General features: G+C 52.1%; 11 non-coding genes across 11 annotated transcripts; all 11 read left to right on the top strand.

Annotated features, from left to right (window-relative positions):
- The first annotated feature begins 468 nt into the window (after positions 1 to 468).
- On the top strand, positions 469 to 632 carry LOC149453714 (U1 spliceosomal RNA). The gene has a single exon (XR_016314518.1). It is a non-coding gene; the product is annotated as a U1 spliceosomal RNA (small nuclear RNA).
- A 522-nt stretch (positions 633 to 1,154) lies between these two features.
- LOC149453713 (U1 spliceosomal RNA) lies at positions 1,155 to 1,318 on the top strand. The gene has a single exon (XR_016314649.1). It is a non-coding gene; the product is annotated as a U1 spliceosomal RNA (small nuclear RNA).
- Positions 1,319 to 1,839: 521 nt separating this feature from the next.
- On the top strand, positions 1,840 to 2,003 carry LOC149453712 (U1 spliceosomal RNA). Its single transcript, XR_016314648.1, has one exon. It is a non-coding gene; the product is annotated as a U1 spliceosomal RNA (small nuclear RNA).
- A 520-nt stretch (positions 2,004 to 2,523) lies between these two features.
- Positions 2,524 to 2,687, top strand: LOC149453711 (U1 spliceosomal RNA). Its single transcript, XR_016314611.1, has one exon. It is a non-coding gene; the product is annotated as a U1 spliceosomal RNA (small nuclear RNA).
- Positions 2,688 to 3,207: 520 nt separating this feature from the next.
- Positions 3,208 to 3,371, top strand: LOC149453710 (U1 spliceosomal RNA). Its single transcript, XR_016314647.1, has one exon. It is a non-coding gene; the product is annotated as a U1 spliceosomal RNA (small nuclear RNA).
- A 520-nt stretch (positions 3,372 to 3,891) lies between these two features.
- LOC149453709 (U1 spliceosomal RNA) lies at positions 3,892 to 4,055 on the top strand. Its single transcript, XR_016314646.1, has one exon. It is a non-coding gene; the product is annotated as a U1 spliceosomal RNA (small nuclear RNA).
- A 517-nt stretch (positions 4,056 to 4,572) lies between these two features.
- LOC149453708 (U1 spliceosomal RNA) lies at positions 4,573 to 4,736 on the top strand. The gene has a single exon (XR_016314645.1). It is a non-coding gene; the product is annotated as a U1 spliceosomal RNA (small nuclear RNA).
- A 519-nt stretch (positions 4,737 to 5,255) lies between these two features.
- Positions 5,256 to 5,419, top strand: LOC149453707 (U1 spliceosomal RNA). The gene has a single exon (XR_016314643.1). It is a non-coding gene; the product is annotated as a U1 spliceosomal RNA (small nuclear RNA).
- Positions 5,420 to 11,105: 5,686 nt separating this feature from the next.
- On the top strand, positions 11,106 to 11,268 carry LOC149453706 (U1 spliceosomal RNA). Its single transcript, XR_016314623.1, has one exon. It is a non-coding gene; the product is annotated as a U1 spliceosomal RNA (small nuclear RNA).
- A 521-nt stretch (positions 11,269 to 11,789) lies between these two features.
- On the top strand, positions 11,790 to 11,953 carry LOC149453705 (U1 spliceosomal RNA). Its single transcript, XR_016314642.1, has one exon. It is a non-coding gene; the product is annotated as a U1 spliceosomal RNA (small nuclear RNA).
- Positions 11,954 to 12,473: 520 nt separating this feature from the next.
- Positions 12,474 to 12,636, top strand: LOC149453704 (U1 spliceosomal RNA). The gene has a single exon (XR_016314596.1). It is a non-coding gene; the product is annotated as a U1 spliceosomal RNA (small nuclear RNA).
- The last annotated feature ends 1,011 nt before the right edge of the window (positions 12,637 to 13,647 follow it).

The following is a 13,647-nucleotide window of genomic DNA, read 5'->3' as shown; positions in this document are numbered from 1 at the left end:
GGGCTGCTCTTTCAGCTCCTGCTCCCTTCTCTCTAGCCTCTTTGCACCTGCATTGCATCCCTTGCCAAATGGCTTCTTCCGTGCATGACTTCACTCCCCATTTCTGCTACAGGACAATCGCCAACTCTGTAGGAACAGCCCCCTCCCGCTGCGCCATATTCCTATGCTTCCTTTCGTGGCAGGAAGCTTGCGCTGCTGCTGGATGCTTAAGGGCCGCCTCCTATGCAAATACATGCGCTGACGCAGTTTACACTGGGACTATTTCGCAACTCCTTTGCGTCTCTCCAGACATTGGGGGGGAGAAGAAGAAAAAAAAAAAACAAAAAAAAAACTACAACACTCCTGCTCCACTCTTTACACAGATGTGCATTGCTCTGTGGCCTAGCTCTGACAGATACCCAGAAAGCTCCCATAACGTGGACAAAGCGTGGCCCCAACCGGGGAGCACTAGCCGGTCCCTTCCAACTCATACTTACCTGGCAGGGGAGATACCATGATCACGAAGGTGGTTCTCCCAGGGCGAGGCTCAACCATTGCACTCTGGCTGTGCTGACCCCTGCGATTTCCCCAAATGCGGGAAACTCGACTGCATAATTTGTGGTAGTGGGGGACTGCGTTCGCGCTCTCCCCTGATTCTTTCTGGTCAATGATAGTTCAGCTAAAAGCTTTGTCTGACGACACACCGGGTGGGCTGCTCTTTCAGCTCCTGCTCCCTTCTCTCTAGCCTCTTTGCACCTGCATTGCATCCCTTGCCAAATGGCTTCTTCCGTGCATGACTTCACTCTCCATTTCTGCTACAGGACAATCGCCAACTCTGTAGGAACAGCCCCCTCCCGCTGCGCCATATTCCTATGCTTCCTTTCGTGGCAGGAAGCTTGCGCTGCTGCTGGATGCTTAAGGGCCGCCTCCTATTCAAATACATGCGCTGACGCAGTTTACACTGGGACTATTTCGCAACTCCTTTGCGTCTCTCCAGACATTGGGGGGGAGAAGAAGAAAAAAAAAAACAAAAAAAAACTACAACACTCCTGCTCCACTCTTTACACAGATGTGCATTGCTCTGTGGCCTAGCTCTGACAGATACCCAGAAAGCTCCCATAACGTGGACAAAGCGTGGCCCCAACCGGGGAGCACTAGCCGGTCCCTTCCAACTCATACTTACCTGGCAGGGGAGATACCATGATCACGAAGGTGGTTCTCCCAGGGCGAGGCTCAACCATTGCACTCCGGCTGTGCTGACCCCTGCGATTTCCCCAAATGCGGGAAACTCGACTGCATAATTTGTGGTAGTGGGGGACTGCGTTCGCGCTCTCCCCTGATTCTTTCTGGTCAATGATAGTTCAGCTAAAAGCTTTGTCTGACGACACACCGGGTGGGCTGCTCTTTCAGCTCCTGCTCCCTTCTCTCTAGCCTCTTTGCACCTGCATTGCATCCCTTGCCAAATGGCTTCTTCCGTGCATGACTTCACTCCCCATTTCTGCTACAGGACAATCGCCAACTCTGTAGGAACAGCCCCCTCCCGCTGCGCCATATTCCTATGCTTCCTTTCGTGGCAGGAAGCTTGCGCTGCTGCTGGATGCTTAAGGGCCGCCTCCTATGCAAATACAGGCGCTGACGCAGTTTACACTGGGACTATTTCGCAACTCCTTTGCGTCTCTCCAGACATTGGGGGGGAGAAGAAGAGAAGAAAAAAAAAAAAAAACTACAACACTCCTGCTCCACTCTTTACACAGATGTGCATTGCTCTGTGGCCTAGCTCTGACAGATACCCAGAAAGCTCCCATAACGTGGACAAAGCGTGGCCCCAACCGGGGAGCACTAGCCGGTCCCTTCCAACTCATACTTACCTGGCAGGGGAGATACCATGATCACGAAGGTGGTTCTCCCAGGGCGAGGCTCAACCATTGCACTCCGGCTGTGCTGACCCCTGCGATTTCCCCAAATGCGGGAAACTCGACTGCATAATTTGTGGTAGTGGGGGACTGCGTTCGCGCTCTCCCCTGATTCTTTCTGGTCAATGATAGTTCAGCTAAAAGCTTTGTCTGACGACACACCGGGTGGGCTGCTCTTTCAGCTCCTGCTCCCTTCTCTCTAGCCTCTTTGCACCTGCATTGCATCCCTTGCCAAATGGCTTCTTCCGTGCATGACTTCACTCCCCATTTCTGCTACAGGACAATCGCCAACTCTGTAGGAACAGCCCCCTCCCGCTGCGCCATATTCCTATGCTTCCTTTCGTGGCAGGAAGCTTGCGCTGCTGCTGGATGCTTAAGGGCCGCCTCCTATGCAAATACATGCGCTGACGCAGTTTACACTGGGACTATTTCGCAACTCCTTTGCGTCTCTCCAGACATTGGGGGGGAGAAGAAGAGAAGAAAAAAAAAAAAAACTACAACACTCCTGCTCCACTCTTTACACAGATGTGCATTGCTCTGTGGCCTAGCTCTGACAGATACCCAGAAAGCTCCCATAACGTGGACAAAGCGCGGCCCCAACCGGGGAGCACTAGCCGGTCCCTTCCAACTCATACTTACCTGGCATGGGACATACCATGATCACGAAGGTGGTTCTCCCAGGGCGAGGCTCAACCATTGCACTCCGGCTGTGCTGACCCCTGCGATTTCCCCAAATGCGGGAAACTCGACTGCATAATTTGTGGTAGTGGGGGACTGCGTTCGCGCTCTCCCCTGATTCTTTCTGGTCAATGATAGTTCAGCTAAAAGCTTTGTCTGACGACACACCGGGTGGGCTGCTCTTTCAGCTCCTGCTCCCTTCTCTCTAGCCTCTTTGCACCTGCATTGCATCCCTTGCCAAATGGCTTCTTCCGTGCATGACTTCACTCCCCATTTCTGCTACAGGACAATCGCCAACTCTGTAGGAACAGCCCCCTCCCGCTGCGCCATATTCCTATGCTTCCTTTCGTGGCAGGAAGCTTGCGCTGCTGCTGGATGCTTAAGGGCTGCCTCCTATGCAAATACATGCGCTGACGCAGTTTACACTGGGACTATTTCGCAACTCCTTTGCGTCTCTCCAGACATTGGGGGGGAGAAGAAGAGAAGAAAAAAAAAAAAAACTACAACACTCCTGCTCCACTCTTTACACAGATGTGCATTGCTCTGTGGCCAAGCTCTGACAGATACCCAGAAAGCTCCCATAACGTGGACAAAGCGCGGCCCCAACCGGGGAGCACTAGCCGGTCCCTTCCAACTCATACTTACCTGGCAGGGGAGATACCATGATCACGAAGGTGGTTCTCCCAGGGCGAGGCTCAACCATTGCACTCCGGCTGTGCTGACCCCTGCGATTTCCCCAAATGCGGGAAACTCGACTGCATAATTTGTGGTAGTGGGGGACTGCGTTCGCGCTCTCCCCTGATTCTTTCTGGTCAATGATAGTTCAGCTAAAAGCTTTGTCTGACGACACACCGGGTGGGCTGCTCTTTCAGCTCCTGCTCCCTTCTCTCTAGCCTCTTTGCACCTGCATTGCATCCCTTGCCAAATGGCTTCTTCCGTGCATGACTTCACTCCCCATTTCTGCTACAGGACAATCGCCAACTCTGTAGGAACAGCCCCCTCCCGCTGCGCCATATTCCTATGCTTCCTTTCGTGGCAGGAAGCTTGCGCTGCTGCTGGATGCTTAAGGGCTGCCTCCTATGCAAATACATGCGCTGACGCAGTTTACACTGGGACTATTTCGCAACTCCTTTGCGTCTCTCCAGACATTGGGGGGGAGAAGAAGAGAAGAAAAAAAAAAAAAACTACAACACTCCTGCTCCACTCTTTACACAGATGTGCATTGCTCTGTGGCCAAGCTCTGACAGATACCCAGAAAGCTCCCATAACGTGGACAAAGCGCGGCCCCAACCGGGGAGCACTAGCCGGTCCCTTCCAACTCATACTTACCTGGCAGGGGAGATACCATGATCACGAAGGTGGTTCTCCCAGGGCGAGGCTCAACCATTGCACTCCGGCTGTGCTGACCCCTGCGATTTCCCCAAATGCGGGAAACTCGACTGCATAATTTGTGGTAGTGGGGGACTGCGTTCGCGCTCTCCCCTGATTCTTTCTGGTCAATGATAGTTCAGCTAAAAGCTTTGTCTGACGACACACCGGGTGGGCTGCTCTTTCAGCTCCTGCTCCCTTCTCTCTAGCCTCTTTGCACCTGCATTGCATCCCTTGCCAAATGGCTTCTTCCGTGCATGACTTCACTCCCCATTTCTGCTACAGGACAATCGCCAACTCTGTAGGAACAGCCCCCTCCCGCTGCGCCATATTCCTATGCTTCCTTTCGTGGCAGGAAGCTTGCGCTGCTGCTGGATGCTTAAGGGCCGCCTCCTATGCAAATACATGCGCTGACGCAGTTTACACTGGGACTATTTCGCAACTCCTTTGCGTCTCTCCAGACATTGGGGGGGAGAAGAAAAGAAAAAAAAAAAAAACTACAACACTCCTGCTCCACTCTTTACACAGATGTGCATTGCTCTGTGGCCTAGCTCTGACAGATACCCAGAAAGCTCCCATAACGTGGACAAAGCGCGGCCCCAACCGGGGAGCACTAGCCGGTCCCTTCCAACTCATACTTACCTGGCAGGGGAGATACCATGATCACGAAGGTGGTTCTCCCAGGGCGAGGCTCAACCATTGCACTCCGGCTGTGCTGACCCCTGCGATTTCCCCAAATGCGGGAAACTCGACTGCATAATTTGTGGTAGTGGGGGACTGCGTTCGCGCTCTCCCCTGATTCTTTCTGGTCAATGATAGTTCAGCTAAAAGCTTTGTCTGACGACACACCGGGTGGGCTGCTCTTTCAGCTCCTGCTCCCTTCTCTCTAGCCTCTTTGCACCTGCATTGCATCCCTTGCCAAATGGCTTCTTCCGTGCATGACTTCACTCCCCATTTCTGCTACAGGACAATCGCCAACTCTGTAGGAACAGCCCCCTCCCGCTGCGCCATATTCCTATGCTTCCTTTCGTGGCAGGAAGCTTGCGCTGCTGCTGGATGCTTAGGGCCGCCTCCTATGCAAATACATGCGCTGACGCAGTTTACACTGGGACTATTTCGCAACTCCTTTGCGTCTCTCCAGACATTGGGGGGGAGAAGAAGAGAAGAAAAAAAAAAAAAACTACAACACTCCTGCTCCACTCTTTACACAGATGTGCATTGCTCTGTGGCCTAGCTCTGACAGATACCCAGAAAGCTCCCATAACGTGGACAAAGCGCGGCCCCAACCGGGGAGCACTAGCCGGTCCCTTCCAACTCATACTTACCTGGCAGGGGAGATACCATGATCACGAAGGTGGTTCTCCCAGGGCGAGGCTCAACCATTGCACTCCGGCTGTGCTGACCCCTGCGATTTCCCCAAATGCGGGAAACTCGACTGCATAATTTGTGGTAGTGGGGGACTGCGTTCGCGCTCTCCCCTGATTCTTTCTGGTCAATGATAGTTCAGCTAAAAGCTTTGTCTGACGACACACCGGGTGGGCTGCTCTTTCAGCTCCTGCTCCCTTCTCTCTAGCCTCTTTGCACCTGCATTGCATCCCTTGCCAAATGGCTTCTTCCGTGCATGACTTCACTCCCCATTTCTGCTACAGGACAATCGCCAACTCTGTAGGAACAGCCCCCTCCCGCTGCGCCATATTCCTATGCTTCCTTTCGTGGCAGGAAGCTTGCGCTGCTGCTGGATGCTTAAGGGCCGCCTCCTATGCAAATACATGCGCTGACGCAGTTTACACTGGGACTATTTCGCAACTCCTTTGCGTCTCTCCAGACATTGGGGGGGAGAAGAAGAGAAGAAAAAAAAAAAAAACTACAACACTCCTGCTCCACTCTTTACACAGATGTGCATTGCTCTGTGGCCTAGCTCTGACAGATACCCAGAAAGCTCCCCTAACGTGGACAAAGAGTGGCCCCAACCGGGGAGCACTAGCCGGTCCCTTCCAACTCATACTTACCTGGCAGGGGAGATACCATGATCACGAAGGTGGTTCTCCCAGGGCGTGACATCTCCTGAGTGTGGTGCTCCTAACAGCCAGTGAGTAGGCAGCCGGGGAGCCCCCTTTGTTGGGGTGCTCTTCGGGTGGAAGTTGGAGGCGAGGCACTTTGGTGCCATCAACATGGCGAATCGTGGGATGCGCGATTCTTTGCGGTTCTTGGTGAAGCCGGGCTTGAAGATGGAAGTGGACCTAAGAGCAGTGGTTGTGGATCTTTTGGTGGACGCTTTGGACATTAGGGTAAGAGACATAGTATGTTTGCAGGACTTTCCCCAGCAGGGGATATATGATGTGACCTTTACCTGTCCGGATGTCTGCTGGAATGTTTATGAGAAAGCTAAGAGGATGGAGGAGGAAATTGTGCGGAAATTTGATGTTATCCCCCTGTTTATGCAAGAGGAGAAGGTCATTATTGTACATCTTTATAATCCGTTTGCGGACGTGAATTTGGTTAGAGCTTTTTTGAAAACCTACTGTGAAGAGCTGAAAGGGGGGGATAAAGTTCGGAATAAGTTCGGTATATGGTCTGGAAAGTACAGATTTATTGGGCGTTTTTTTCATGATGAGGGGTGTGTGGGGGGTGTGCGGAGACCCCCTGCAGTGTTTAATGTTGGTGGTGAGCGGGGGTTCCTGTTTTATGCAGGTCAGCCCAGTTATTGCAGAAAATGCTATGTATATGGCCATACAAGCCAGGAATGTGAACAGATCCCTAAATGTCGTTTTTGTGGCCATGAGGGTCATCCTTCCAGAGAGTGCAGAGAGAGGAAAGTTTGCGATATCTGCAGGAAGGCAGGACATCTTGCCCGGCAGTGTGATGAATACTTCGAGGCAAGACGGAGGAGTGGCTTGGAGGAGAGACTTGTGCAGCGGTTGGGGTCCGGTGGATTGTACAAGGAGCAGCGGAAGCCGAGAAGGGCGCGACAGGAGGAGGGGGAGAGTGAGAGCCCCGCGGCTGCGGACTCTGCTGTCCTCATCCTGGAGCGCCCGGCTGATGATGTTGTCCCTGCAGACCGGCCGGTAGCGGCGGAGGGGATACGTGTCGCTGATGACGCTGCCGGTGTTCTGGCGGGCGCTGTCAGTGTTCACCCCGGTGAAGCTGCTGCGGTGGTGGGAACGGGTGTCGGATGCCACGCGGAGGAGAGTGGGCTGACAGGTGGACTGCAATGTGGAGGAAGCGGTGACTCACTGCCCTGTCGGAAGGAAGAACACGCTGGTGAACAGCCAGAGGAGAGGGTGCTTGCTGGACTGAGTAATCCAAATAGATTTGCGGCTCTGATAGGGGATTTATCGGACAGTGATGAGGACGATGATATGGTGGAGGTGGAAAGTGATGGTAGTTTGGAGTGTGGGCAGCGTTTGATTGTCGCCTCTGGGGAAGGGGCGGGACCATCTTCATCCGCATCCAAACGAGCGAGGGTGGATGATTCGGGTGGGGGTGGTCTGGGTGCTTTGCTTGGCAGCCTTGATGGGGATTCTGATGTAGAGTCCGCCAATCCTCCTTTGGTTAGGAGAAGACAGCATGGTGGTATAGAGAGTGTAAGTGGAAAGGTGGAGTCAATGGAACACCTGTAAATAGCTTTATTATGGCTGATATGAGAATGATACATCCTTTTTTCATTATGCTGTTTGTTGTATCTTCTGTGAATGTACGGAGCATTTGTTCTGGGTGGCGGCGGGCGGTGGTGTTTGAGCACTTGGAAAAAGTGACTGCAGATGTGATATGTGTTCAGGAGTGTGGAGTGGAGAGAGCCCCTGAGGGGGAGTGGGTGCGGGGGCATTCCTTATGGTCACCAGCATGTGCATCTAGGAGTGAGGGGGTGGGGATCTTGATCAAAAATAAGGATGTACTGTGCATATCGCATGAGATTGTGATCCCTGGGAGAATGCAGGTGGTGGTATTGGATGTGTATGGGAAGGAGGTGCGTTTAATAAATTGTTATGCTCCGGCTGAAAGAAAGGAGAGGGTGGTATTCCTTGAGACCTTGAAGTTGTGGTTACCTGGAAGATTGCCTACGATAGTGGCTGGTGATCTTAATTGTATAAGGAGGAAGGAGGATAGACAAGGTGAAAGGGAGGAGGGAGGGATGGATGGGTCGTCCAAACTCCTGAATGAGGTGGTGGGGGATTTCCGTCTTCAAGATGTTGCTGTGGAAGTGGAGGGTGGGAAGGTGTCTTTCACCTTCAATTCTGACAGAGGGACTGTAAGGTCCAGGATCGATTTTTTCTTTTGTTCCCCTACAATGAAGGTGACCGGTTATAGGGTTGATCCGGTGACTTTCTCTGATCATGTGCTGCTTACGGGGTCATTTGATCTGGAGGTTGGGGTGCGGTTTGGAGGTGGGGTATGGAAACTGAATTGCACTCTATTGGAGGAGGAGGGAGTTGGTGAGCAGTTTGAGGTGTTCTTTGGAGCATTGGTGTGTCGGAAAGCTGAGTTTGCTAATGTGCTGGGTTGGTGGGATTGGGCTAAGGCATGTATTAGGACCTTCTTTCAGAAGAAGGGGAGAGAAGGGGCTAGAAGGAGGAGAGAGGAGGAGGAGAGGATCTTGTCTAAATTGTTGTTCTTGTTCAAATGCAAAAGGTTGGGGCTGGAAGTGGAGGATGAAATAAAGGAGGTGCGGGAAGAGCGGAAGTTGTCCTTGAAGAAGCGGGGGGAAGGTATTGTGTTTAGAGCAAAAGTGCAAGAGATGGAGGGGGGAGAAAGGTGCTCTCGGTTCTTTTTTAGGAAGGCATATGGGCCTAAGAAAGTGTTTACTTCTGTAATGGACGGGGAGGTAGAAGTGCAAGGTGAGAGGATGGAGGAGGTGATCAGAGGTTTCTATGGGGAGTTGTATAAGGGAGGAGGTGGTGCCTCTGTTGAGGAAGTTGAGCAGTATTGTGGGATCTTGGATGGTGGATTGGGTGAGGAGGATGGTGGTATGTTGGTGGATCCTGTGACAGAAAAGGAGGTGGAGGATACCCTTAGGGGAATGAGGAAAAATAAGACACCAGGAGGGGACGGAATTCCCTTGGAATTTTATTTAAGATTTTGGAAGGTATTGAAGGTGCATGTAGTTGAGGTGCTTCAGTGCTGTATGGCAGGGAAGATGTTATCTCGGTCGATGAAGGAAGGGGTGATCACCTTGCTGTTTAAGAAAGGTGACCCCAAGGATATGAAAAACTGGCGGCCGATAACTTTGCTGAATTGTGACTATAAGTTGCTGACCAAATTGCTGGCTGGTAGGATGCGGGAGGTCATCAGCAAGGTGGTGGGGGATGGTCAGGCGTGTGCTGTGCCGGGTAGGAGGGTGACGGATCACCTGATATTTCTGAGAGATTTGATTTACTATGCCCAAAGTACCAACGCCCCATTGGCTGTGGCTAGCTTTGATTTGGAAAAAGCATATGATCAAGTATCGCACCAGTTTCTGTTTATGGTGTTGCAGAAGATGGGGCTGCCGACGGCCTTTGTGGAGATGGTAAGGGGGTTATATAAGGGGGTTAGCAGTAGGATTTTAGTGAATGGGAACCTGACGGAACCGGTGCGGATCAGATCGGGAGTGAGGCAGGGGTGTCCCCTGTCCCCCATTATTTTTATCTGCGTGATGGAACCCCTGTTGCAGCATGTGAAGAGGGACAAAGTGTTTAAGGGTGTGTTTGTGCCCGGAGGTGACAATGAAAATGTTAAAGGGTTGTGCTACATGGATGACACTGCTTTTGTTTGTAGCTCCAGGAGTGATCTGTTGAGGGCGGAGCTGTTGCTGAGTATTTTCGGATGCATGTCGGGTCTGAAAGTGAATTGGGGGAAGAGCCAGGTGTGCGCTTTGAGCGGGTCATGTGAGGTGGTGGGAGGGAAAGTGGAGGTGGTGGAACAGATGAAAGTGTTGGGGGTGTTTTTCTCCCGTAATCTGTGTTGTCAGAAGAATGCGGAGGTGGGGCTGGCAAAGATAGAGAAAAAGCTTGGTTTCTGGAAATTGAGGAACCTGTCCTTCACTGGGAAGACGGTGGTGGTGAAGGCGTGTGTCCTGCCACTACTGGTGCACTTTGGAGTGGTGTTTGCTCCTAATAAGCAGATGGTAATGAAGGTGATGAGGGTGCTCTTCATGTTTTTTTGGGGGGCAAAGATGGAGAAGATTTCAAGGGAAACGGTGATGAAGGATGGTTGTGCCGGAGGATATGGCTTTCCAAACATTGAGCTTTTTCTAAAGGTGCAGTGGTGGTTGACTCATTTTAAAGCCTTTATGGGTGGGGGAAAGATGGCTTGTTTGATGAGGTACCTGGTGGGGTGGCCGGTGGTGAGGTGGGGGTGGTGCAGAAGAGATCTGAGGAAACCACTGTCACTGGTCTCGCCTGCATATTACCTGGGTATGAAGGCCTTTTATGAGGAAAATAAATTGGTGGAGCTGGGGCAGGATGCAGTGAAAAAGGAGTCTTTATGGAAGTGGTTGCGGAGGGGAGAGGTGGTGTCAAATGTGCGGGGTTTGAGTTCCAAATGGGCGGAAGTGTGCTGGAAGAACTTGGCAATCATTGGTGTGACAAATAAGCAGAAACAGATTGCGTGGCTTACATTGCATAATTGTTTATCTACACGGGTCTTTCTAAAATCTAGGGACTTGGTGAGGAGTGACCGGTGTCCAAGGGAAGGGTGTGGAGGTTGTGAAACGGAGAGACACGTTTTTTGGGAATGTGAGTTTGCTAAGGAGGTGTGGAGGTTGTTGGAGGGTTTTGTGGTGAGGGTGGTGGGGGTGAAGCACATCACTTTTGAGGCTGGAGTTTTGGGTTTGGTGGGTGGTGAGAGGGATGTGAAGAGAAAGATGCATATTGTTTCGGCTGTGGTGAAGGAGGTGGTGTGGGCTGCGAGGGGTTTAATGTGCAGGAAGAGAGAGATATTGTCCGAAGTGGAATGTGTTAGGTGGTGCATGGCTAAGTTTTCCTTGGTGTTGGAATTAGATAGGAAGAGGTTGGGGGATGAGGAGGCTGACGGGATGTGGAATGTGGGGGAGTGGTGGGGGGGTGGGGGTGGGGATGTATAAAGTGTATAAAAGGTTTTTATGTGTTTTTTGATATGTTGATGCCTGAGATGATGCAAAGAACGCTGAGCAGATTCCGTTTTTTGTTGAACGAATTGTGTCAGTGATTCAGTCTGAATAGGCATAAAAAAAAAAAAAAAAAAAAAAGGTTCTCCCAGGGCGAGGCTCAACCATTGCACTCCGGCTGTGCTGACCCCTGCGATTTCCCCAAATGCGGGAAACTCGACTGCATAATTTGTGGTAGTGGGGGGACTGCGTTCGCGCTCTCCCCTGATTCTTTCTGGTCAATGATAGTTCAGCTAAAAGCTTTGTCTGACGACACACCGGGTGGGCTGCTCTTTCAGCTCCTGCTCCCTTCTCTCTAGCCTCTTTGCACCTGCATTGCATCCCTTGCCAAATGGCTTCTTCCGTGCATGACTTCACTCCCCATTTCTGCTACAGGACAATCGCCAACTCTGTAGGAACAGCCCCCTCCCGCTGCGCCATATTCCTATGCTTCCTTTCGTGGCAGGAAGCTTGCGCTGCTGCTGGATGCTTAAGGGCCGCCTCCTATGCAAATACATGCGCTGACGCAGTTTACACTGGGACTATTTCGCAACTCCTTTGCGTCTCTCCAGACATTGGGGGGGAGAAGAAGAGAAGAAAAAAAAAAAAAAACTACAACACTCCTGCTCCACTCTTTACACAGATGTGCATTGCTCTGTGGCCTAGCTCTGACAGATACCCAGAAAGCTCCCATAACGTGGACAAAGCGCGGCCCCAACCGGGGAGCACTAGCCGGTCCCTTCCAACTCATACTTACCTGGCAGGGGAGATACCATGATCACGAAGGTGGTTCTCCCAGGGCGAGGCTCAACCATTGCACTCCGGCTGTGCTGACCCCTGCGATTTCCCCAAATGCGGGAAACTCGACTGCATAATTTGTGGTAGTGGGGGACTGCGTTCGCGCTCTCCCCTGATTCTTTCTGGTCAATGATAGTTCAGCTAAAAGCTTTGTCTGACGACACACCGGGTGGGCTGCTCTTTCAGCTCCTGCTCCCTTCTCTCTAGCCTCTTTGCACCTGCATTGCATCCCTTGCCAAATGGCTTCTTCCGTGCATGACTTCACTCCCCATTTCTGCTACAGGACAATCGCCAACTCTGTAGGAACAGCCCCCTCCCGCTGCGCCATATTCCTATGCTTCCTTTCGTGGCAGGAAGCTTGCGCTGCTGCTGGATGCTTAAGGGCCGCCTCCTATGCAAATACATGCGCTGACGCAGTTTACACTGGGACTATTTCGCAACTCCTTTGCGTCTCTCCAGACATTGGGGGGGAGAAGAAGAGAAGAAAAAAAAAAAAAACTACAACACTCCTGCTCCACTCTTTACACAGATGTGCATTGCTCTGTGGCCTAGCTCTGACAGATACCCAGAAAGCTCCCATAACGTGGACAAAGCGCGGCCCCAACCGGGGAGCACTAGCCGGTCCCTTCCAACTCATACTTACCTGGCAGGGGAGATACCATGATCACGAAGGTGGTTCTCCCAGGGCGAGGCTCAACCATTGCACTCCGGCTGTGCTGACCCCTGCGATTTCCCAAATGCGGGAAACTCGACTGCATAATTTGTGGTAGTGGGGGACTGCGTTCGTGCTCTCCCCTGATTCTTTCTGGTCAATGATAGTTCAGCTAAAAGCTTTGTCTGACGACACACCGGGTGGGCTGCTCTTTCAGCTCCTGCTCCCTTCTCTCTAGCCTCTTTGCACCTGCATTGCATCCCTTGCCAAATGGCTTCTTCCGTGCATGACTTCACTCCCCATTTCTGCTACAGGACAATCGCCAACTCTGTAGGAACAGCCCCCTCCCGCTGCGCCATATTCCTATGCTTCCTTTCGTGGCAGGAAGCTTGCGCTGCTGCTGGATGCTTAAGGGCCGCCTCCTATGCAAATACATGCGCTGACGCAGTTTACACTGGGACTATTTCGCAACTCCTTTGCGTCTCTCCAGACATTGGGGGGGAGAAGAAGAGAAGAAAAAAAAAAAAAACTACAACACTCCTGCTCCACTCTTTACACAGATGTGCATTGCTCTGTGGCCTAGCTCTGACAGATACCCAGAAAGCTCCCATAACGTGGACAAAGCGTGGCCCCAACCGGGGAGCACTAGCCGGTCCCTTCCAACTCATACTTACCTGGCAGGGGAGATACCATGATCACGAAGGTGGTTCTCACTGCTCGGCCTTTTGGCTAAGATCAAGTGAGTTTCGGCTCCTTGGTCAGAAGGTGCCTGGGGTACCCGACGGTCGGCCTTGGGGGGAGCGTCCCTTTTCGGAGGGCCCCCCCTTGCTGCTATTGGCCGGAGGCTTAGTCCCCAGGCAACGGGTTGCGATCCCTACACCCACTCTCCCCGTGTGGATTGAGTGTGGTGAAATGGTCACAGGATGGCTGCGGTAGCTCCTGATGTGCCTAACACAGTGCGGCTGGTTATAGGTGAGGCTAGAAGGGCGGAGGTTGGACTGCACTTTGTGCAGAAAACGGTGGTGGAAGAGATCCTGGGTATGGCACGAGATACCATTTTCTGTGTGCAGTGTTTCCCATCAAGTGGCTGCTATGATGTGACTTTCTCCTCCAAGGCTGACATGCAGACGTGCTGGTTGCGGCAGGCGGAGAAAGCG

The sequence above is a fragment of the Staurois parvus genome, unplaced genomic scaffold (genome assembly GCF_062004578.1).
Source record: "Staurois parvus isolate SC_StPar_1 unplaced genomic scaffold, SC_StPar_1.0 ptg000445l, whole genome shotgun sequence".
In the NCBI taxonomy this organism is placed as follows: Eukaryota; Metazoa; Chordata; class Amphibia; order Anura; family Ranidae; genus Staurois; species Staurois parvus.
This window is presented reverse-complemented; position numbering and strand designations above follow the sequence as displayed.